The sequence below is a fragment of the Vicugna pacos genome, unplaced genomic scaffold (genome assembly GCF_048564905.1).
Source record: "Vicugna pacos unplaced genomic scaffold, VicPac4 scaffold_119, whole genome shotgun sequence".
Taxonomy (NCBI): domain Eukaryota; kingdom Metazoa; phylum Chordata; class Mammalia; order Artiodactyla; family Camelidae; genus Vicugna; species Vicugna pacos.
The window spans coordinates 243,165-266,125 of record NW_027328799.1 but is presented as its reverse complement, the minus strand read 5'-3'; the positions used below and the strand labels follow the sequence as shown (position 1 = coordinate 266,125).

Genomic DNA, 22,961 nt, shown 5'->3' with positions numbered 1-22,961 from the left:
GCCACCCTACTCTGACTCATCACATCACCTCCTGCCAAGCCTTCTAAATATTTCCAAGCATTCTACAAGACAAAAGTGAACTACGAGAGCACCCCACTCTCCAACATAAAATCTGTCAATGATGGTCTGCTGCCCTTAGGAGAAAGCCCCACCAGGCCTGAGCACAGCCCAACGGCCCAGCATCCGCGTTCCCTGCGCGGCCGCACCGCCTCACCCAGTACGCAGCACTACACGTGCTTTCTCTAGGACAGGGATGCAGACTCCGCACAACCCAGGGCTTGTCTCACTTGAACAATGATCACCTTCTTCAGTGTTCATCTTCTTCTTTGCTGACCCTCAGAAAAATGTTTTCTCATGATGAATAAATATCTTTTTCCTTATAACTTCCCATCATTGATAATGAGCTCCCCCGAAAGAGAGAAGACCTAATTGTCAGTCTCCTTATCTGTAAAGTGAGATTAACAAGGAAATATGTGAGGTTTTATGAGAAATAATATTCATGTGAGGCTGAGGGACAATTCCATCATACAATAAGCACTCAATATGTGCTTAATTAATATTAATAAGAATATATTGCATTCCAGCAACCTTCAATCAATTTTTAATGACTTTGTCCAACAGACTACTGACAAACTGTTGGACGAACCACTTTGAGCAGATCAGCACAAGCGTACTGGGATAGGTAAGGGCTGACTCCAGTTGCAGCTGCAGCCACCCAGCACTACGGGGTGGGGGCAGTTTGCTCAAGCTCTTACATGTTGCTTGAGCATTTAGTTGTCGTTATTGATTAAAGACAGGTGGGGGTTCTTTAGTCAAAGCACCTGAAACATAAATCTTCAAAGATTGATGCAAATTAGGTTTCAAGAACAACACTCTCACTAGAAATTATTTGAAAATCATAGTCTTAGCTACTCCGCACATCAAAAGGGCATGTTCTTAATGTATCTGACTAAATACACCGGAAGGGTTGTTTAAAAGAAATTACGATGAAGCCATCCTGAATAAGCTCCAGTATCATCTGCACAAAGCCCCACCCAAGGGTCTCATTTCACATTTCCACATAGGTGTTCAGGTAGCTTAACTTGGGTCTTGGTTTCTTATAACACGGGGCGGGGAATAGTTGTGGATAGATTTAAGTAGCAAATATATAACTAGGGTAATTGCTGTTAAGGAATTCTAGAAATAAGAAGATTGATATATAGTCCCACCCATAAGAAACTCAGCATTTCCAATTACAGCAGCATTAAAAATAAAATGAGGGATACATTTAACAAAAGTTTACAAGATTTGTACATTGAACTTTTTGAAGTATCACCAAAATAAATTTTAAAAGTTCTACATATATGGAAGACATCCCATTTCCATGGAATGATAGTATTATTAAAAATATTAAGACTCCTCAAAATGATCTACATATACAGTGGAATCCCTATCAAAATTCCAGCTGACTTCTTTGCAAAAATTGAAAAACTGATCCCAAAATTAATATGGACGTGCAAGGGGCCCAGGATAGGCAAAACAACCTTGCCAAAGAAGAGTAAAGTTGGAGGACTCACTTTAAAAGGTACTAAAATGCTATAGTAATAAGTCAGTATGATGCTGGCATAAGTTTGGATAAATAAATCTATGAGACACAATAAAAACCCACGGGGAAAAACTTACATTTACAGACAGTTTTCCACTACGGGGCCAAAAACACCCCATTGAAAGAATAGTCTATTCAACAAATTGTGCAGGGACAGCTGGGTATCTGCAGGCAAAAGAATCAATCTGGAATCTGAACACCCATATTTTATATAACAAATAAAAATTAAAGTAGATCACAGACAGAAATGTAAAAATTAAACCTATAAATTTTCTAAAAGAAGACACAGTATAAATCTTTGTGGTCCTAGGATAGGCTTTGGTTTCCTGGATACAATACCAAGAGCACAAGTGATAGAAGAAAAAAGCAGATAAACTGGACTTCATCAAAATTAAAACCTTTTTCTTACAAAAGACATCATCAAGAAAGTCAAATGACAGGGGAAATGGGTATCTCAAGTCAGAGAGTGCATGCTTAGCAAGAGAAATAAAATAAATCATTACATCTAACTACATCCCCTGTAAAGAAATTGTTTTAATGTTTAAAAAAAATAAAGTGAAAGACAATGTGTAGAATAGAAGAACAATTTTGCAAAACATTTATCTAATAAGAGAGTAGCATCCAGGATATATAACGAATTCTTACAACTGAACAATACAATAAAACAGACCCAATTTTTAAATTTACCACGAATTTAGATACATATACAAATGGCCAATAAGCATATGAAAAGATGCTCAACATCACTAGACAAATCAAAATCAAAATGAGATCTCATTTTACACCCACTAGGATGGTTATTACCAAATCATGGACAATAACAAATGTCATTCAGGAGGCAGAGAAACCTCATATGCGGCCAGGGGAAAGGGACAATTGTGCAACTTCTTTGGAGAAGTCTGGTATTTCCTCAAAAGCTTAGAGTTATATGGCTCAGCAATTCCACTCCTATATGTAGAGTCATCCCTCAATACCCTTGGGTGGTTGGTTTCAGGAACCCCACACCCTGGATACCATAATCCAAGGATGTTCGAGTCCCTTTACAATCAGCCATCTGGATCCATGTAGTGGAAACTACAGATATGGAGGGCCAACTGTACAGCCAACAGAATGAAAACATATTCTCATAAAAATTTCACATCAATATTCATAGCAGTATCATTCAGAGTAGCCAAAAGTTACTAACAATATCCATCCATCAATGAACGGATAAACACATTTACCAAGAATAGGCCCACAAACTTTTGGTCATTGAAACTTTGACAAAGGAGGTGAGAACATACAATGGAGTAAAGACAGCCTCTTCAGCAAATGGTGCAGGGAAAACTGCACAGCTGCATGTAAATCAATGAAGTTAGACTACTCCCTCACAGCATACACAAAAATGAATTCAAAATGTGTTAAAGAATTAAACATGTAGACAAGACACTATAAACCTCTTAGAAGCAACCATAGGCAAAACATGTGACATACATCTCAGCAATGTTTTCCTAGAGCAGTCTACTCAAGCAATAGAAAAACAACCAAAAATATACAAGAGGGCTCTAATTAAACTTACAAACATTTGCACAGCTAAGGAAACAGTAAGCAAAACAAAAAGACAACCAACCTATGGAATGGGAGAAAATATTTGCAATAAATGAAACTGCTAGGGGCTTAATTCCCAGAATATGTAAACAGCTTTTACACTTAATAAGAAAGAAAAACAAACAATTCAATTCAAAAATTGGCAGAAGTCCTAAAGAAACATTTCTCCAATGAAGACGCACAAATGGCCAGTAGGCACATGAAAAAATGTTCAATATCATTATCAGAGAAATGCAAATCAAAACTGCAATCAAATATCACCTCTCACCAGTCAGAATAGCCATCATTCAGAAGTTCACAGACAATAAATACTGGAGAGGCTGCGGAGAATTGGGAACCCTCCTACACTGTGGTGGGAATGCAATTTGGTGGAGCCATTGTGGAAAAATTATAGAGGTTCATCAAAGACAAAACCTTGACCTCCCAGATGACCCAGCAATCCCACTCCTGGGCATATATCCAGAAGGAACCCTAATTAAAAAAGACACCTACACCCCAATGTTCACAGCAGCACTATTTACAATAGCAAGACATGGAAACAACCGAAATGTCCACTGACAGATGGCTGGATAAAGAGGTTGTAGCATATTTGTCCAATAGAATACTATTCAGCCATAAAATAATAATAAAATAATGCCATTTGCAGCAACATCAATGGACCTGGAGAATGTCATTCTAAGTGAAGTAAGCCAGAAAGAGAAAGGAAAATACCACATGAGATTGCTGACATGTGGAATCAAAAAAAAAAAAAAAAGAAAGAAACAAAAAGATAAATTTCTCTACAGAACAGAAACAGACAGAGTCACAGGAACCAAACTGTGGTTAGCAGAGGGGGGAGGGTGTGGGAAGGAATAAATTGGGAGTTCAAGATTTGCAGTTACTGAGTATGTAAAGAATAAACAGCAAGTTTATACTGTATAGCACAGGAGAATATATTTAATATCTTATAGTAACTTATGTTTAAAAACAGTATGAAAATGAATGCCGGTATGTTCCTTTTTAACTGAAGTCTTGTGCTGTAGACAAGAAACTGACACAACATTATAAACTGACTAGACTTCAATGAAAATATTTTTAAATAGACTAAAACCAAAAAAAATGGAAAAGGATATTATCAAACAAAAAGAATAAAGTACTGAATCAGGCTACAATATGGATGAACCTTGAAATTTTATGCTAAAATAAGCCAGACACAGAAAGCCAAATAGTGCCCTTTAAGGTGAACTGTATCTAAGCGTTTATTGTACTACTCCTGTAAATTTTCCAGAGGTTTGAAATCTATCAATATCAAAATAAAATGTATTATGCATTAAAAACTTAAAACGCTTCCTCACAGGAGGGCTTTGATTATTAAATGCAGAAACGCATATAAAGCTCTTGGAAAAACAATTTACACGTCCACACACAGTCACTGCTGTCACTGCCACTCAGAGGGTGGTGCCAGCGCTGATGAGAGCTGCCTCCACTCGCTCCCCTGCAGAAAGGAGTGAAGGCCTGAGCTCTGCCATGCAGGGTGAGCGTGAACCTGAGTCATACACAGCCACGTTCCAGACTCTGCGTTACCCAACTTTCTTATACAAACTGCAACATGTAATGTAAACACGCTAGAGGGATGTATCTTACAACACAGGGAATACAGACAATGTTTTACAGTAACTATAAATGGAGCATCTATTGTACACCTGAAACTAATATCATATTTTAAATCAGCTATATCTCTATAAAAAATTAAAAAATATTTTTAAAATGTTATCACTTTAATATTCAAATCGGTTTTTAAGTAAATACTAAACAGCTTAGAATATATAAAAGCATTTAATTGTGCTGTTTGTTTGCATATTTACATTCAGCCTCTTGCTAAAAGAGAATTTAAACAATTTTTTTAAACACAGCTTAACAACCATAACAACAAAAAGGCAAAACGGAGAGTGAAGAGAAAATGGAGATTCAATACTTAAATGAAACCAGGGGAAGATAAACTCATAAAAATGGATTCCATAAAGTCAGGGCAAGTGTTAAAGGCCGACTACAAATTCAGCTGTAAGATTCTTGGCAGCTAAAGCAAAAAGAAAATGATGAAGGGGCGGGTGGTAGAGCATGTGCTTAGCGTGCACGGGGTCCTGGGTTCAAGCCCCAGGGCCTCCACTAACAGATAAATACATCTAATTACCTTCCCACCAAAAGAACCCCAAAGAAAAGATAAAGAGAAATTTCTTTCCCAAAAAACCCTGATATTAAATTTGGGTTAAATACTTAAAAACAGATAAAAAGAAAAATAAAAAAGATAAGTGACACTGTGAAGGAAAACCCCAGCTGGGCTAACAAGCTAAGTCACAAATCTAAGTGTGATAATGTCGGTTTACTGATCTAAGTTTTGCTGAGCTACTTGGTAAACCTGAAGTTTAGTGTCAGTTTAATGGGCTAATAAGCTAACACGTAAATCCAAGGACAACAATTGTCAGTAACGGGATCTGTTCCAAATTGATAAGCTTCAGTGTACTGATTCCTTGCTTTTGTTGTTTGAGCCTTATTGGCTAATAGCCCCATACTTGTAATTAACCCTATAAAACCTCATGTGCACGTCTTGGAGGTGCTCAGAGCTTTGGAAATGAAGCCCCTCTGAGCGTGCCAGTGTAATAAATCTCAGTACTACAACCTTGTGAGTTATACTTGTTTCTTGGCTTGCCTGTTGTTTCTATAACAACACAAGCGATAATGCCCGTGAGATAAATCTGCGGAGGTTGCTGTCAGGTCCCCATGTCTCACGTAGGAAAATCTGAAACATTTTTCTCACCATTCAGGGTCATCATAAGCCCACCTCACACCTCCCGCAGTTAAATGCAAGAGCACAGGTAGGGCCAGAACTTTGCTGTCTCTGTGTCATCACAGTGAGACAGGATGGAAGGGGGAAGAGCACAGCCATTCAAGGAAGGCCACAGCAATTAACATCAAAATGTTAAAGGATTCAACCCCCAATAGGCCTTGAGGCTCAGGATGAAGAGATTTAACTTCTAGCAGATCTTGAGCTTCAGTAAACATCCATTGTATTAGTAACTTGGTCAATAACATGCCCCAGGCAAAATGGCAGTCCCAATGCTAGCCACAAAAGGTCAAAGGGTGGGAAATGGCCAACTCCCTGGGAATCCCAGCGCCTTACCCTAAGGCTGGTCCTTCTACTTATTAGCATATGAAACCACCAAGCCCAAGAAAACAAGCAACACAGTGCCACCTCGCGGTCACCACTCTCTCTCCCTCTTTGGGGAAGGCCCTCAATCTGTGGAGTGTGTACCTACTTCTAATATGAGCATCAAACCCCCACACCTCGTGACGTTTCTCTTGCATTTCAATGTATCTCTCTGAATAAATCTACCTTTACTCAACACTGGCTTGCTCTTGAATTCTTTACTGCATGAAGTTAAGGAACAAAATCTGGTGGGGCACATCCCAGGGGCTCAATGAAAGCCTGGGACACAGCCCTTCTCATGCCCAACGTTTTTTATTCTTCTATCAACAGGACTGGGCTGTGAAGGGAGGTCTGAGGCCACAGCTAAGGGACAGAAGCAGCCTCCAGGGCTCCAATTGGTGGGCAGTCTCTCCCCCAGCATGGGTCTTGGGGTCTGCCCGGTTCTCTGTGTTTCTCTGTTGTGCTGACTCCCCAGACATACAGCGTACTCCTAGGCTTGTCCCCACAAAACCCTTCTCTCCAAAATACAAGCACATCATGTCACAATCCTCTTGTTCAACAAGGAAATGTTCAGCCCACTTTTTTTCCTCCCCAATAAAGTACCCAACTGTCCTCGCTCCCATCACACCACTATTTTTTGTGAGAACTCTGCACTCGCCACACCCCATCCTGAACACAGGTGCCTTACTGGCTGTGATTGAGATGTTTCTTTCTCACACAGCCTGCGTCCTTTCACTTTCCCCTTGTTACCTTAAAAAAGCATTTCCTGAGTCACTCACCCCTCTGATTATGAACTAACAAAGTGCTGAGGTTGCAGTCACTATGTGCATACCTCCCAGGTTTTGGCTAGGTTTCCATCACAAGATCTTCATTAAGGAGCTGCATCAAGAAGTTTAAAGAGGCTATTCTTACATCTGAGTGGAGGAGCCTGCAAAAAGTTGAATGGCTTTGAAGAGAGAGTTAACTAGGGACAAAGAAGTTGCAGGTCCTAGTCAAAAGTGTCATGAGGCAAAATGTTCTCCCAAGGCTCAGTGTGGCTTATGAACACGGAGTCGGCGGGGAGGAGGTGACAGGCAGTGAGTAGGGTGAGTGATACAGGTTACGCTCCCCCAGCTGGGGAAGAAAAGGCTTTTTCCAGTTTTCCAAACTATTTCTTACTACCTTTTTCTATTATTGTCACATACTATTTCCAACGAATTAAGCATATCAATGTCAGTCATTTGGGCCACTTGGGAGAAGCTACACGATGCCATTCACAGGGCTGGGACATGACAGCCACACCAGTCTAGATTGAAAGAACAGTCGGGGTATTTGCAAGGTAATCACGGGCATGCAGCAAACTCCCCAGCTTCAATGACCTCATCTCAATGCTGGGGCCAATAAAACTACCAAGCAAAGTGCGTGATGATTATGGCCAACATCTGTTTACTAGGTAAGTGCCTGTGAAAGCTGCCGCTTAATGGGGAATGAGTACGATCAACGAGGCCCTGTCTACCTGGCCACACGCGCCCTGCCTTCCTGCCTTGGTGCAGCAGCAGAAATTGTTTAGCTGAGATGAACACCCCCAGAGCAGCCTCGACGGGAAAGCTCCCAGCTCTGCACGGCGAGACGTGTTCCTTTCCTTCTCAGAGCTGATCACAATTTGCTGTCGTCTGTTTTTATGTTTATCCCTTTTGTAACTGTCTCTCCTTCGGAGTTTTTGCTCAAGCAGCACAGGGCCAGATGTGTCTTGCGGCCTGCCGGATATTCTGGGCAGGGAAACAGCCGACTCCATATCTGGCTCTGGTGCTGAACAGAGAGGGCAGAAGGCCCAGGGGGCCATGCTGAACCGAGGCCTCTGCACCCAAAATTATGGTCTGATTTTGGGCAAATTATACAGTCTTTTTACCATGAGATTCCTCATCTGTCCATGAAAATAACTGTCCATGGCACATAGAATTACAAGGATTATAGGAAATCACCAAATTCATAACCTAGCCAAGGGGCTACAAGTGCATCCTCAACAGACAAATGCTGCCTTTACGGCTCTGACACATGCTAAGCGGGGCGGCCCCACACAGTGAACACTGCTAAGTGCCAGTGGGTTAAGTGCTTCATGTGTGCTATAATACTCTTTAGATCTTACAACAATCCCAGGGTGAAACGAATGTTATGCCCATTTCACAGATTCACCAACAGGTTAAGAGATTTTGAATTCTATTTCAAGGCCCTATGGTGAAGAAATGGCAATTTAAACCGGAATCTGGGCCCAGGCCTTGGCTCCATCTCTCTCCAATCCACCTGACCACTTGCCTTTGAATTCCACCTCTCCAATACACAAGTTTCAGCCGGCCAGCTCTTAAATGCAATTTGTGCAGTTTGTCAATGTTGGTTAATTACCATAAACTGTTCTCAGAAACCACTACAGTAAAGAAAGGTGGACTTAAGGAATTCTGCATTGCGTTCTCCTGCAATGTGCAGGATCCCTTTCCTACACCTCCAAATCCAAGTGTATGCTTCCTCCCTGTTTATGTTTGCACACGGCTTATTAAAGCAGAAGGTACCTGCAGTAATTCCATCTCGGTTGCTTTCCAAGGTTGCAGATTATCCATAATCAGTCTGTGAACGAAAATACTACAATGTGAATGAGAATACTGCAACCATGACAGTAAACAAAGAATACTGAAACCAAGTCATTAAAGGCTGCCGCCACCCCCCAGCTAGGACAGGCCTGCAGCCCAGCTGCTACAGCAACTCACAATGGTGTCGTCTGAGCAGACTCAGAATAAGAAAGGACAGGCTACTGGCCCGAGATAGCTAGGTGCTTGTCTAAAAAATGAATTCAGTGAGTCCAAATATTTGCTTCCTCTCACACATACAAAAGTACTAAATTCTTGAACTTGAGATACCTGGCTTTCTTTAGATAACAAGCAATCTTTTATTGTTCCAACAACCTGGTCTTTGTTGTAAAGCTCCTATATATCCTAGCTCTGCCTCAACCTCTTGGGAGCAGTCCCTCAGAGAGTTCTGACAGGCTGTCATCCCGGCTCGAGTCCTCCCGCCAAATGAAACATAACTCTTAACTTTTAGGCTGCACATGTATTTCAGTCAACAGTTTTGGACACCATGAAGCACCACAGCAGATTTCTCTCCACCTGAACTCTCCAAGTAACCGGAGCCTTGGTACCAGCAGTGGACCTTTGTGCCCATCCACCTCCTCGGGGAGTCCAGATGAATTTGGGTGAGTCTCTCTTTGTTCTCGGATCTCACATATTGGTTGATGATCCTAAGTTTATCTGGCGGTGTATCCAGGTACGTGGCCCTCCAGTTGAAAGAACCTGAGGTGAATTACCCACCCAGTGGAGACATATTGGGTGGGGCCTGGTTGAAAGATAACAGGAAATATCCACCTTGAGGATATGTCCAAAGTGGGGCTGGTGGAAACATATGAGGAAAATACTCACCCAGTGGAGACATCCTGAGTGAGTCCAAGTTGAAAGACACTGGGTTCAGGACTGAGTGGTTAGGTAAGGGTCTGGTCTAATATTTTCCTCAATTTGGTTACCTACATTGAATTTTTCAGGATAAAATTAAAACTCTTATGAGGAAACATTCAACTCCAAAATTCGGACCATCCTCCTGGCTGGTAACAGCTTTCTCGGGTGACAGAGAATCTTCCAGGAGTGGTAGACACAAAGACTTCATGACACAGAGTTGTCCCTGTGGGAAATCTTACTAGCAAATTTATTCTGAGAACCCGACCTTACAATGGGGAATAGAACTTTCAAAAAAAAAATAAAGAACAGAAAAGAAAAGAAAAAGAAATGACAGATTGCCAGTCTCCAACTATTACCCCAGCCAGGTTTATGTACATACAAAATTTACAACATTATTTGGGAATAAGAAAAAAAAAACTCACTCTGAAAATAACTAACCAGGCCTGATAAAAACATTTTTTGGAATTCTGAACTTATAAAAACAAAATCCCCCTTAGGGGTAACTTGGAATTCTCTTCCTGTGTCCTTGAAATGTAAATGTTTTATCTTTCTCTGGGTGTTTTAAGTGTGTGTATGTATGTATATGTATGTTTAGTTTATTTTTTAAAGGAAACCTTGGACTCCACCATACAAAAGTTTCAAGTATTGTGTACATATGGTGGCCACGCAAATAAATTGGGATTCTAAGCAATTCTTTGATTGTACCAATTTTCAGATATTTTGCCATCTTAAACTTTGTTGCATCAGCCTGGACCACAAAGGCTTTTAGCTTTTGGAGAGTAAACCTTTGAATTTTATTTAGGCAACACCCCGACTCTCATGTGGAAGGGCCTCTTCATCTTATTGGTTTAAAATCACTATATATATATTATATTTGTATATAAATTGACGGCCATATGATGGATTTTTTAATTTGGAAAAACTTTTTAATTGGTGAAAGTTTAAAGAGATCTCATTATAAACAGTTGTTTTATGGTTTCTATTAAAATCAAGTTTAAATGTAGAAAAATATATCTAATGGTTAACCTAAGAACTTAGTTAAAAAAATAAAACTGGTTTGAAAAGCTACGTTTGTGTTTTTCCTTTCTAATAAATGTTTCTAGATATGCTAATAAAAACTTAGAATTATTAATGCTAATTAGGTTGAATAACTGGAAAAATGATTGTAAAAATGTCGAAAAAAAAATTAAGTGGCTTATCCCATAAGGATAAATATTTTTATATGGTTATTTTGAATCAAATACATAAAATGGACATTTTTGGATTTACATACAGGGTTTTGATACTACACAACGTAAAGTTAAAAAAAAAAGGGCCAAAGAGTTCACCTACTCCCCCCCAAGACTAAAGTTCAAACAAGCCCATTTTACTTACCACAGTTTGAAATATATGTATATATAGACTGAAATACTTGATCAATAATTGGGATAACAGACCAATTAATGAAATTAAAAACTGAGAAGTGCCTAAGCTCTTTGGCTGAAACTTGGGCATCCTAGAGACTTCTATAAAATTATATACAATGCACACACACACAAAAAAAGGTTTCTGGCACTCCTTCTAGAAATAAGAATTATTGATTAAACTTAATAAATATAAAAATTAAAGGTATAAGATTTAATAAAATTGAGATAAAAGTTTGTGAAATTGGTATATTTAAATGGTCTTTATACAAAACTTTTGCTTATGTTGTGGGATACATATGTTTAAGAGGAAAAACACTTCCCCTTCTTGGTATTATAAGGCTAGGCACATATCTGTCCCTCTGAAAATATTAATTGAACAAATTAAAATAAACCAATATAGTTACATAAGCCGTCCAATATAATGTAAAACTAAAAACTAATTTGAGTGGCTAATAAAAAAATACAGGTTTACCCTGGGTTTAACTTATAACACAAGGAAAAGAGATCTTACTAAATGCCTTATGCAAGTTTTGGAAGACATATTTAAGTAAGCCTTAATGTTTTAAAACATGGAATTCTTTGTTTACAGCTCTTCTCACTGATACAAAAATGCCATTTAAGGAGATAAAATACGGCATGGGTGAGAGAGCAGTTCTCTGGGGACCTGGAAGACAGTGTCTTTGTCTTGCACATCAGAAATATAAATACAACAAACAGTGACCTAGGACTGAGTCTAATTAGCTCAACGAAATAAACCTTAAGGCCAAGAAATTTTTGGCATATTAGAACTCAGAACTCTGAAGGGTCCTTCAGCCTTTGTGAAGAAATTTTAACTGTCTGTTTCATAAATAGTAAGCCTTAGTGATTTGAGCAAGCAAATTCAGCTTACTCCAACTATTATTATACCTATCTTATAAGTAAGTTTTAAAGTGAAGCTATGAGATCTCTAGCTTTTTTCTGATTATAAGCCTGTGTACACATTCTAGAAGTGAGATATTTCTACTGCTAAAGAAAAATATTCAAAGTCATAGAGCTCTGCTTAATTGACGTAAAAATATAAGAGCTTAAACATTAAGTATTTTTAAAATAACAACTGAACAAATTGACTTTCAGCGTCATGTGAAATGGAAAATATTCAATATTAAGATAATATTTGATATTGTTTAGTTTAAGTATGTTCTAATTAATATAGACATCTTTAAAGTCATCAATATTATGTATAATACCTTTACTGTACCTAGGTTTAATGAAAGTCAAATAAGATCCTGTTATATCTGTTGCAGATTTGTCAAAAAAAAAATAAAAGTAATGTGCTGTGGTAAAATTTTAATTAAATTAAATGCAAATGAGATGAGAGCTTTGGGTAAATATTTAAAATATATTTTTAAAATGTATGTTTAAGATAATCTCTAAGTGTTTGGTATCTTTAAATTCTAGTGGTGTGCTAAATTAAGTTAAATGACAAGATTTTATTAAATAGCTATGCCATTTTCAGATAAAATAACATTGAAATACGAATTACTTAACATTTGACTTCCTCTTACAGTGAAACTAAAGGTATATAGAAATATTAATAAATGGTTGGTGCCACACTGAAATAGTCTCTATTAGTAAGGGAATGATCTCAGTATCCTAGGAAAGTAATATAAATGCGTAAAGGAAGATGTAAGAATGGAATAATACTTTGTTAATGAAAAATAGTGACTTTCTCCTGAAGCTGGTTACCTCTGAATGGAAGACAAAATAAGGGACACACTAATATAAGTATAGAAAGCTGTGGAAGGCTTGTGGAAAAGGAACCCTGAGGGAAGAGTTTTGTACATGGTCAGAATTGGCTAAGTTTAGAAACAAATTGGGCAACGTAAATGAATCTTAGAAGTTAGCTGGAACAAGATTAGATTTGGTTTTCTCTCTGTTAAGAGGAAAAAATTTTCTTAAAATATTAATCCACCTTCAGTAACAGATTGTAAAACTTCTTATACCACTTAGCTGATCTGTTCTGCCTTTACATTTGACATATTTTCTTGTTAATGAATTAGTACTACTTTACAGTGATCTATATGTTTATCTGATCAAGTGTTCTGAAATCTTTCAAAAAGCTCCCCAAATATAAAATTCTAATTAATTAAATAAAAATTAATTTAATTAATTAAAATTCTTTTAATCTCCAGTTAAGTTTGGGATGCTACAGAAGGCCCCTGAAACATCCCAAAGAGAGATTTTTAACTATAAAGTTTCATTTGGCATTTTAAATAACATGGAATTGTCAAATGAATCATAAAACTTCTAAGGTTATATTGAATGAGAAATATTATTAATATAGGTATTGTAGAAATTACATGGACTCCCTAAAATTCTGGCATATCTGAAATGTTACCAGTGATAATTATGGGTATAGTGAACAGGTTTCTTTATTGATTATAGTGTAACGGTGTTTAACCATGCTTTTAAATCTTTTGTCATTTATAGACAGTTAATTGTTTTCTTCTGATGGTTTTGCAAAATGCTTTCTCTTCAAGGAGATTTACTGATTTCTAATAAATTTCAAACTACAGCACTGAACTAAACTGGGTAAGAAATTTCAAAGTTCTAATGAAAACTCTCATTAAAAGAATTAGTTACATGGGACTGATTAACCTGCTGAATATGGTTATAATTTTTGATATTGTTTGAAATACTACTGGCTTTTAACCTGTTTCCCAGACGTAAAGAATCTCTTCTCCTTAAGCTAGTTATGGTTCACAGCAATTTGATAAATTATACCTATGTAATCACACTTGGAACACTTATCTTTTCTATCTGATCCCTCAAGAGACTAAAAACACTTAGGTCCCCAGTGGCTCTATCAAACAAATTAGGGAGATCATCTCCTAACAGATATAGGAGTATAAAGATATTTTAAGGATTTTAAAGAGAAAAGAATTTATCTAAATCTGTAAGGCAGAAACCCATGAAAAGCCTTGACGTGGCTTTCTTGGCCTTAGCAAACCTTAACATTCTACCCTGAGACTCCGTATTAAAACTTCCAACACAGCCAATTTAAAAAAGCCTATATGATCAAATAATCAGACTTAAGTTGTAAAAAATTAATCTTGATTTGGCTATATTTGAGAAAACTGAGGGTAACTTAAGAGAGAAAATAAATTATATTTTAGTGGATATTAAATTCTAGTTTTGTTAATTGAGGTCCATATTTACTAAGACACTTCCCAGATCATTCCTTGCTGTTATGTCACATTACTGTACGGTTTAATTTAATTATGAAAAAGATACTCTAGGTTTGTTTCTGAAGCTCAGAAATCTATCCTTGGGTAAAGTTCCAATGCCCCATGACCTGCAGCCAGGGGTTATACATACTGCAACAGGCATGACTTAAAGAACTGTCTCCAACCTGAATGGAAGGACCCTTTTTCAGGTACTCTTTACCAGACCATACACACCAAAGCTGAAGGAAACGGAGTCTCCGATTCATTTCCTATCTGAAACATCCCCTGCACTGCACTGGCCTATCGAGTGCTGCTCCCCTGAAAACAATGCCCAAATGGAGAAAAAGCTACCAGACCAGGATGAGAAGAAGACGACATCTGAGCTAGACAGCTGACCCAAGACACCGGACCAGGACTGTATACCAATTACTTTGATAATTTCTCCAACCTTTGATTATGATCTACTCCACTTGTTAAGTTTATGATAAATTACCTATGTCTAGTACTTCTGTGTTACCTTGGTGGGTTTCCCTACTCCAAGGCTCTAACTAGATAGCCCTCAGAAACGTTATTCTAAAAAGAATTTATAGTTCTGTTTAGGCCACTGTTGATCTTACAAGGTGGGAGATTTCAACTGGCCAATTAATACCTGCTCTGACCCTGACCATAAATATGAACTTTCTCATAGGATCAAACTCAGAAACACAAGCAAAATTTTAACCCAAAAATACAACTTCTCGACTATTAAATTCTTACTCGTGACTTTATTAACGTTACTAGCTGTATTACTTATATCCTGTCTATTTTATAAAATTGTTGTCTGTTACAATTCCCAATGTGTAACTAGGCCCACAAGATTGATGATGGCTAAACATCTTGAAGAAACAGATAAAATTTATAACCCTGAATAAAATAAATATAATAGTGTGATTCTAGGTATGGGAATGAGCAAAGATGGGTAAACACTTTCTGTATCATAATAGACTAGTAAGACAGGTGATCCAGAGAACCTTTAGTATCAACAGGGCCTGACAAAAAAAACTAACACCTTGAATGGCAACTCAGAAGATTCTTCACCTGAACTAGGAATGAGCCATCCTAGCACCGTGGGACAAAATTGGTCATGAAATTTCTCTCAAAATATTGGTCGAATTTAGGACCAAGTGGGAGCACTGTGAATGAAAATACTACAATGTGCATGAAAATACTGCAACCATGACAGTAAACAAAGAATGCTGAATCCGAGTCATCAGCGGCTGCTGCCAAACCCCAGCGAGTACATGCCTACAGCCCGGCCTCTCAGCCACTCACAGTGGTGCCCTCTGAGCAGACTCAGAGTAAGAAAGGACAGGATACTGGCCCTAGATAGCCAGGGGCTTGCCAAAGGAATGAATTCAATGACTCAAATGTTTGCTTCTCTCCATACATAGAAAAGCAGTAAATACTTGAACTTGAGATATCTGGTTTTCTTTAGATAACAAGCAATGTTTTATTGTTCCAATTACCTGGTCTTTGTTGTAAGCTTCTATATATCCTAGCTCCTCCCCTACCTCTTGGGAGCAGTCCCTCAGAGTGATCTGAGAGGCTGTCATCCCGGCTCGAGTCCTCCAGCCAAATAAAACAAAGCCCTTAACATATAGGCTGAACGTTTATTTCAATGACGTTCCAGAATAGACACAACTCATCAATTCTGTAATGGAACACACTGAATCAGGAACCAAAGCGTGTTTTAGTCCGGTAAATCTCCGGGTTCCTATTTCTTCCTGTCATTATACAATCCCTCTAGAACTCATTAATTTGCTGTCTGCTCCTCTGGCAACAAAACTCGTAGAAGACTCAACTCAGCAAAGCGCCCTGCTGGGGAGAACACCCCGCAGAAGCACTGCAGGCTGCCTGCCCTCCTGCACGCTCTGCTGACCCTTGGTGTCCCCCGTGGAGACCAGGCCAACAGAGCTGTTCCTAACAGCTACAAATTGGCACTCGTTAAATAAATCATTTTATTTTATATGATATTTTACGTATATACCCATCTCTGAAAACAGCTTTGCAGAAGCTCAAATCTTCAACATCAATCCCCAAAGGCAAATCCGGTCCCCAAGGGGAAACAAGACTTAAGACGACGCTAAGGCCTCCAAAGTCCTCTCAAGGACCGTCAACCAAACTGCCTGCAGGTCTGCAGCTGCAGGCTGTTACATGTCTGCTTTTAAAGCAACCCCTTCCTGCCCTCGGGTATTACAGTGTCCCTCTACGCCCTCCTGTCTCAGAGTAAAAGCAGCCGTTGCAGAACCTTGCAGGGAAGCACTGACAGGAGTCGACAAAGAGGATCAGAGCTAAGCTAATACTTCTGATGACACGACCTTGTCACTGTGTCACTTTACAGATGAAGATATATATAGAGAGAGGTGGGGTGATATTGCTTAAAGTCACACAGCTAATAAGTGGCAAAGTCTATAACTCTGCTCTTCCCTTCGGCGTGACGCCCCAGCTGGGACGCCCACAGGGTTGTCTCATGCCTGCCTGAACAATCCTCTCCTGTCACTCATAACCTACCACAGGGTCTGACCCTAGCCTGCCTTTTCAGCATCTATTCCCTCCAGTCTCTCAGGAACAAGGCCGTTTGGGCCACTGTATGACTTCCGGCTCCCGGAAACATCAGTGCTCATGCTGGTCTTGCCTGTGCATCCGGCCCGCTGCTCAGAGGCTCTTCCTCCCCTGCAGGAGTACATTTCCACTCTCCGCAGGGACACCTCCTCAGGGGAGCCCTCTTCTCGCTCTCAGCACGGCAGGGCCACATCCCGAGCTGCCCCATTAGGACAGTGTGCGCCCAGGTCTGTTAATCAGACCAGCAGCATCAGAGCCAGGGATTATGCCCGGGCTACCCTGCAAAACTACTGCCCGCCACACAGTCCCCAGCCAGCAGGTCACCTGGAAGTCACAGCAAGTGCCCCACCCAATCCAGAAGCCTCTTCATTTGCCAGCATCGCTGATGACTGGTTTCCAAACTTTGGTCAGTTTCACACAAAACAGCACCTTCAACTGTGAAGCAGAGGGTTTCGCTTCTGCTCCCCATCCTTACTGGTAATGTCAAGGAAAACAAAGAGGCCTTTTCTCAACACTTTTATAATGACACCCTCCCACCCACAATATTCATATGCTCAAGAGCTTTGGATCCACGTGATTTTCTTTCCCTTATGATAAGCGGCTCAAAACACTGCGGGATTCCTTCTATTTAGAGGGTATTTGTACTCAGTTTATCGGCTTTAATCTGTTTTTGTCTCTCTTCAATATCCCTAGCAGTTGCCACCTCTTAATCCCTTCAGCAGCCTCCCACCCAACATCTACTCTAGGAAATCAGCTGTGATGAGGGGCCCTGGGGCAGTCACAGACGATGCAACTAAGGCAAAGAGAGGGTCCATAATTTGCCCGAGAAGATCAGCTTCAACCCCCAACAATGTGTGTCACGTCCCTGTGTTTAACTCTTATGCTAAGCAAGATAACTTTTTGTAGATTATGGTTATAAACAGATGAGGTATAAAAATACATACAAGGACACACATCTACTCTAAGATGCTCACTAACTCCACTATTTTGTTTCTACTTATTTCTATTAAAAAATATTAAGAACCTCTGCAGTCAGTATAGTAAAATGTTACTGGGCTTTAAATCCAGAATATAGAGGTGTTAAATGTGTCATTACTCATACTTATTTGTATGTTCACAATACAAAATTATTTGAAAGTCCCTCTCACCTCCCCCTACTCACTACTGGCTCTCACCTGAGCTCCCAGACCACACATCTAACAACCTTTCACTTTACCCACAGCTGAACTCATCAGATTTCCGCAGAACTCCCTCTGCAGCTTTCCCTCCTCAGAGCACAGAAGGACCATCATTTACCTCATTAATCCACCCAGAAACCTGGGCCTTACTCCATCCTACATTCACAGACAGCCTTCATCCTTTCCTTTTTACCATCTAAACATGCCTTCAATATGTTCGCTTTTAAACACTGACCGTCCCACCGCTCAAGTGGAAGCCACCAACACTGCCCACCTGGACACATGAGTCTCCTACGTGGCCCCACAGCCACTCTCCCCTACTTGAGACAAATGGGACTTTGTCACTCCCGCGCTTTTTGGACTCTTTTCAGACCTACTCTTCTTAGAAGAAACTCCAAGTTCTTCACCAGGTGAAAGTCTTTGCCATGAAATTGTCACCTCAGGGAGGGCAGGACCCGCCCTCTCCCCTCGGCCCCGCCCTCTCCCCTCGGCCCCGCCCTCTGGCAGAGCATCAGCTTGGGAGGACCTGCTGAGCTACACCAGCCTGTATTCTAAACCTGGTCTGAGTTCTTAGCAAACTGCTTCACTTATCCATACAATTCCAAGGTAAATTAGAAAGATTTTAGATGTTGAGCTAGACTATTGATTTTGGGATTTTGCACTAGCAACCTGCAAGGACATGTTCTAAAGATTCTGTCTTCTTAAAACCACACCCAGGTTAAAGGAGTATTTGTGGAATGTCTTCGGAGGAAAAGGGACTGTACTTTTACAGGCTTTATGTTTTATAACATGAACAACCCGGACAGGGTCACAAATGGAACCGCCTCACAAGTGACAGAAGACAGGTGAGAGGCACAAAGCAACAGGTTGCAAAGATGGTAAGAGTAAACATGATTCTCCAACCCCCCCAAAAAATTTTTGAAACAACCAAAAATTCTGAATTTTAAAAGTAAAAGAGTATCATATAGAGAAATGAAATAAATAATGCTCTTCATCAGGGTTTCAAGATCTCACTCCAGAGTTTTTAGCAGGCCATACTGAATCCTAGCACAGAAAAATCAAATGGACTTGTAGTGAGAAAGTTCCAGGAAAACTGCAGTAATTCCTCCACTTGTGTAAGGACATACACTCACCTGCTGAATGTGAATGTAAACCGCATTCTGGATAAATTCGAAAGCTTCCAGGCTCCGCTTCTGGATGCCAAGGACATGGACAGCTTGGAAGCATGCTTCTAACTCAGTCACCGGCATTTTTACACTGCAGGGGAAACGGAGGCACCCAGTCAAGAGCAGAGATGTTCCTGTCGTGTCTCACAGGCCGTGCCTCGGGGATTCAGTGCCCTGCAGCAGCCCGGCCCCAGGCAAGGACCAGCAGCGTTTTCCACCCAAGCAGGAGGGGCACTGTGCTTGAGAAAGCCCATCTCCGATGGGGGCAAGAGGGGCTGGTGGGGTTCAGTGAACCTATAAATGCCCACAGAAATATGCCTGCATTCATTCAAGTGATGCAAACAACTGTAGCAGGCTATTTAACAAAATTTCAATTGTCAGTGGAAATTTTGCCATTCCTTTCCGCTTGTCCCCTGCACTCTGAGACAGGCTTAGGCTCTCTTACACCTGCAGCTCTGTGCAATAGTTGTGAAGTCATTTTACTTTACAGATACCACGGTTCTGCCCAGGGTGATATCCAGCCCAGAGAGGTGGCCCAGGCCAATTTAAAGCTATGTGGCTTGCGTGCGGGGGCAATTACAGGAGCTGGTTCTGGAGCCAGGCCCCTCCCCACCTCTGCTCCCCTCTCTCCCGAGGCCCCGCTGCCAAGCACTCAGGCTCCGTGATCTTATGTCCTACTCTTCTACTCTACTCCAAACCCTTTTCCTTTTGTTTTTTTCCCTAATTATTCCCAGCTGGAGTGATTTTTCAATCTCAATATCTGAAAAAAATTCCTGCAGCCGAAAAAGAGGTCTCCAGAGGTCAATGCCCATATGCTGGTTCCTGAAGAGAGCCCCTGGCTACGGGGACCCTCACCAACACTCACAGGGCATCAGAGATGTTGCAGGGCCGGCCACCCCCTACAAGAGTTTGCTGTCACCCCAATGCCTGCACAGCATCCCTGCTCACAAAATATAGTTGGTACACTTATCGGTTATTAAGAAGCAAAAATACAAAATTGCTCGTATTTCTTACTAATATTATCTATGAAGCTGGAAACGGAATTGTAATAAAATGTACAGTTTTTACCCTATGTTAAATCTGTTCCTTTGAGTTTAAACCTGTGCCCTGTTTCCTAGGCTCAGACTTGGTAGCTCTGCACCATTTGAAAAAGAAAGTTACCTTTAGCCTGAAATCTGCAGGAAAGCCTATTCTCCTGGCCCTGATCTTTAAAAATGTTAGCTCATCTGCACTTCTGTAGAGATGGCAAGTTGCATAATAGAGAATAGCCTTTGTTTTTTTGGAGGTTTTACAGGGGTACCATGATTTGATCCACATGGACAGCTGCAAGAACAGCGGATTCAAAGGACAAACAATTCATAAAGCAAGAAGTATGCAACAACCAACCACAACCCTGCCCCTTTTTAGTATAAAAGGAGACTGAATTCTTACTTGGGGAAGATAGTTCTCCAGGACATCAGTCTGCCGTCTTCTGGGTCTGCCAGCATTGCAAGTGAAGTCACTATTCCTTGCTCCAACACCTCATCTCCCGGTTTATTGGCCTGTCATGTGGCGAGCAGAACGAGTTTGGACTCGGTAACAAAATGACTGCATTGGAGGTAGTATGTCTCCAATGTTTCCTCGTTTCCAATATGTAACATGCACATCATTTATGATCTAGTGCAAATAATTCATCAAAGACAACCACAAAAAGAAACTATACTCACCTAGCTATCAACACTGAAGTCACAACCTGTCAATTTTATATGATGTTGAACAACACAATGGAAAAACCTAACATAGGGAGTTGATTCCACGGAAATAAAATTATTTCTACTCCTTCAATACTTTTTCTTTTCTTTTCTATTTTATTTTGTTTTGCTTATTGAAAGGAAAATAAAAGTCAAGTCATTTTATTTCACGTATTTTTGTTATAGCTACATTCTTTAAATACTACAAAGAGATTTAAACTGCAAAAAATTGTTCATATATTAGTATAAAGATATATACACAATCAATGGGGATTAGGAAAGGAATGGACATTTACTAAAAATCCACTGCAATCTTGTCTTTTACAAGCATATCCTGGAATATAAGCTGTATGATCCAGGGGGCTCCACCCCCATTCTCACTGTTGAGTCCCTTAGCAATCAACTACTAAGGCACCAGCATAGAACCATGTGATCAGTATTTTAGGAATAAATTAGGGAATTAGCACATTCAATTCTAAAACAAAAACCCTAAAATAAATACTGAACTTATTTACAGATAAAGAAAATTGGAACCAAAAAAGTAGTTATTTCCCCAAGGTCACAAAGCTAATAACTGGTAAAGACAAGATTTGAACTCATCTGCCTGATTCTAAAAACTAAGGTGGAAATCCCATTTGACTGGGGAGGGTCCAGCAGCAGAGCCTATCACCCTATCTTTGTTCAGATCTAGCCTTAGACAGCCTGAGACAGCACCCCATTCCTATGGAACTCGAGGGCAAATGATAACAATAAGGATTTTATATCCAGTAGTTTGTTAGGTCTCATTTATATAAAGTGTCAGCAGGTCAGCAGAAAAACTCTGGAAAATATGAGTGGGTCCAGAGCTTTCTGCTGATTAGTAACTCAGTCTCTCAGGACATAGTGACCTTCCCATGAGAGGCCTCATGGACATAAACTAAAGGCAGCTGAGCAATGAAAACTAACAAGAACCTGGAACTCAAGCAAGAAGGTTCCCTGCCATCCCCCACCCAGTTGCCTCTTCACCCGCGTGGACACGATGGCAGGAGACCCAGATTCTTTTCTAAGTTACATCATCATGGATTCTCATCCATAATAATGTATGACGCTATGCCGCCTTATGTCCATTAAAACTCAAATATGATAACACCAATATCTCAGCAGAATATCTATGTCTCCACTTCCTGTCTTCTAATAGGAGAATATTTTTATGGACAAAAAGCAGAAATCCAATTTAAAAAACCATGCACGAAGCCAGGTGAATTTCTGCTTAAGAGACTGCTCTCACGCTGAGTAAATGAAAACTCAGAAAAAGTGGCCCTTCTCCCTCAGCAAATGGGAGGTAGCCTGATGTGTGTGTGTGTGTGTGTGCACGTGTGTGTGTGTGTAAATCAAATACAATGAATTCTGGGATGTGTACAGTTTTTTTAAGTCACTGTCATTTCATGGGAATGAGCCACCATTTAAATAATTTGAATCTAGTGTTCTGAGAGAGTCTCAGGCTCTTGGTGGAGGAGGTGAAAGGGGAGAGTGAAGGAGGAAAGAGGTACATGAAGCAAAGAACTAAGAATACTGCCAGGGAAAGGCAAGACGTTAGTTTTGTTCTTCCTTGCACCACATACAAATTAGGGACTCGCTTTCTGCTGATGACTTATCGAGCACTGATTTGCAGGAGAAGAGGGGACAGCTCATTGCTCACTGAGCTTGTGACTGTACGTGGCATCTTATAGACACAAATCATTTACCCTGATCAAACACTCTAGCAGCAGGCTGTAATTCTTCTGTTTTGAGAGACAACAAAGCAGGAGTTCAAACAGGATGCATAACTTGACAAAAGTCAGAGGTCCAGTAAACTAAAGAGGA

At 40.1% G+C, this 22,961-nt stretch overlaps 1 protein-coding gene across 1 annotated transcript in view; it reads right to left on the bottom strand.

Annotated features, from left to right (window-relative positions):
- The window catches only part of LOC140695006 (uncharacterized), a 153,474-nt gene that overhangs the window by 96,602 nt on the left and 33,911 nt on the right, over positions 1-22,961 (bottom strand). Inside the window, exons 10-11 of the mRNA XM_072957981.1 lie at positions 20,821-20,930; positions 19,357-19,480 (exon numbers count right to left, since the gene is read on the bottom strand). The gene's annotated coding sequence lies outside the window, so the exon portion shown is untranslated. The remainder of the gene's footprint in view (positions 1-19,356; positions 19,481-20,820; positions 20,931-22,961) is intronic.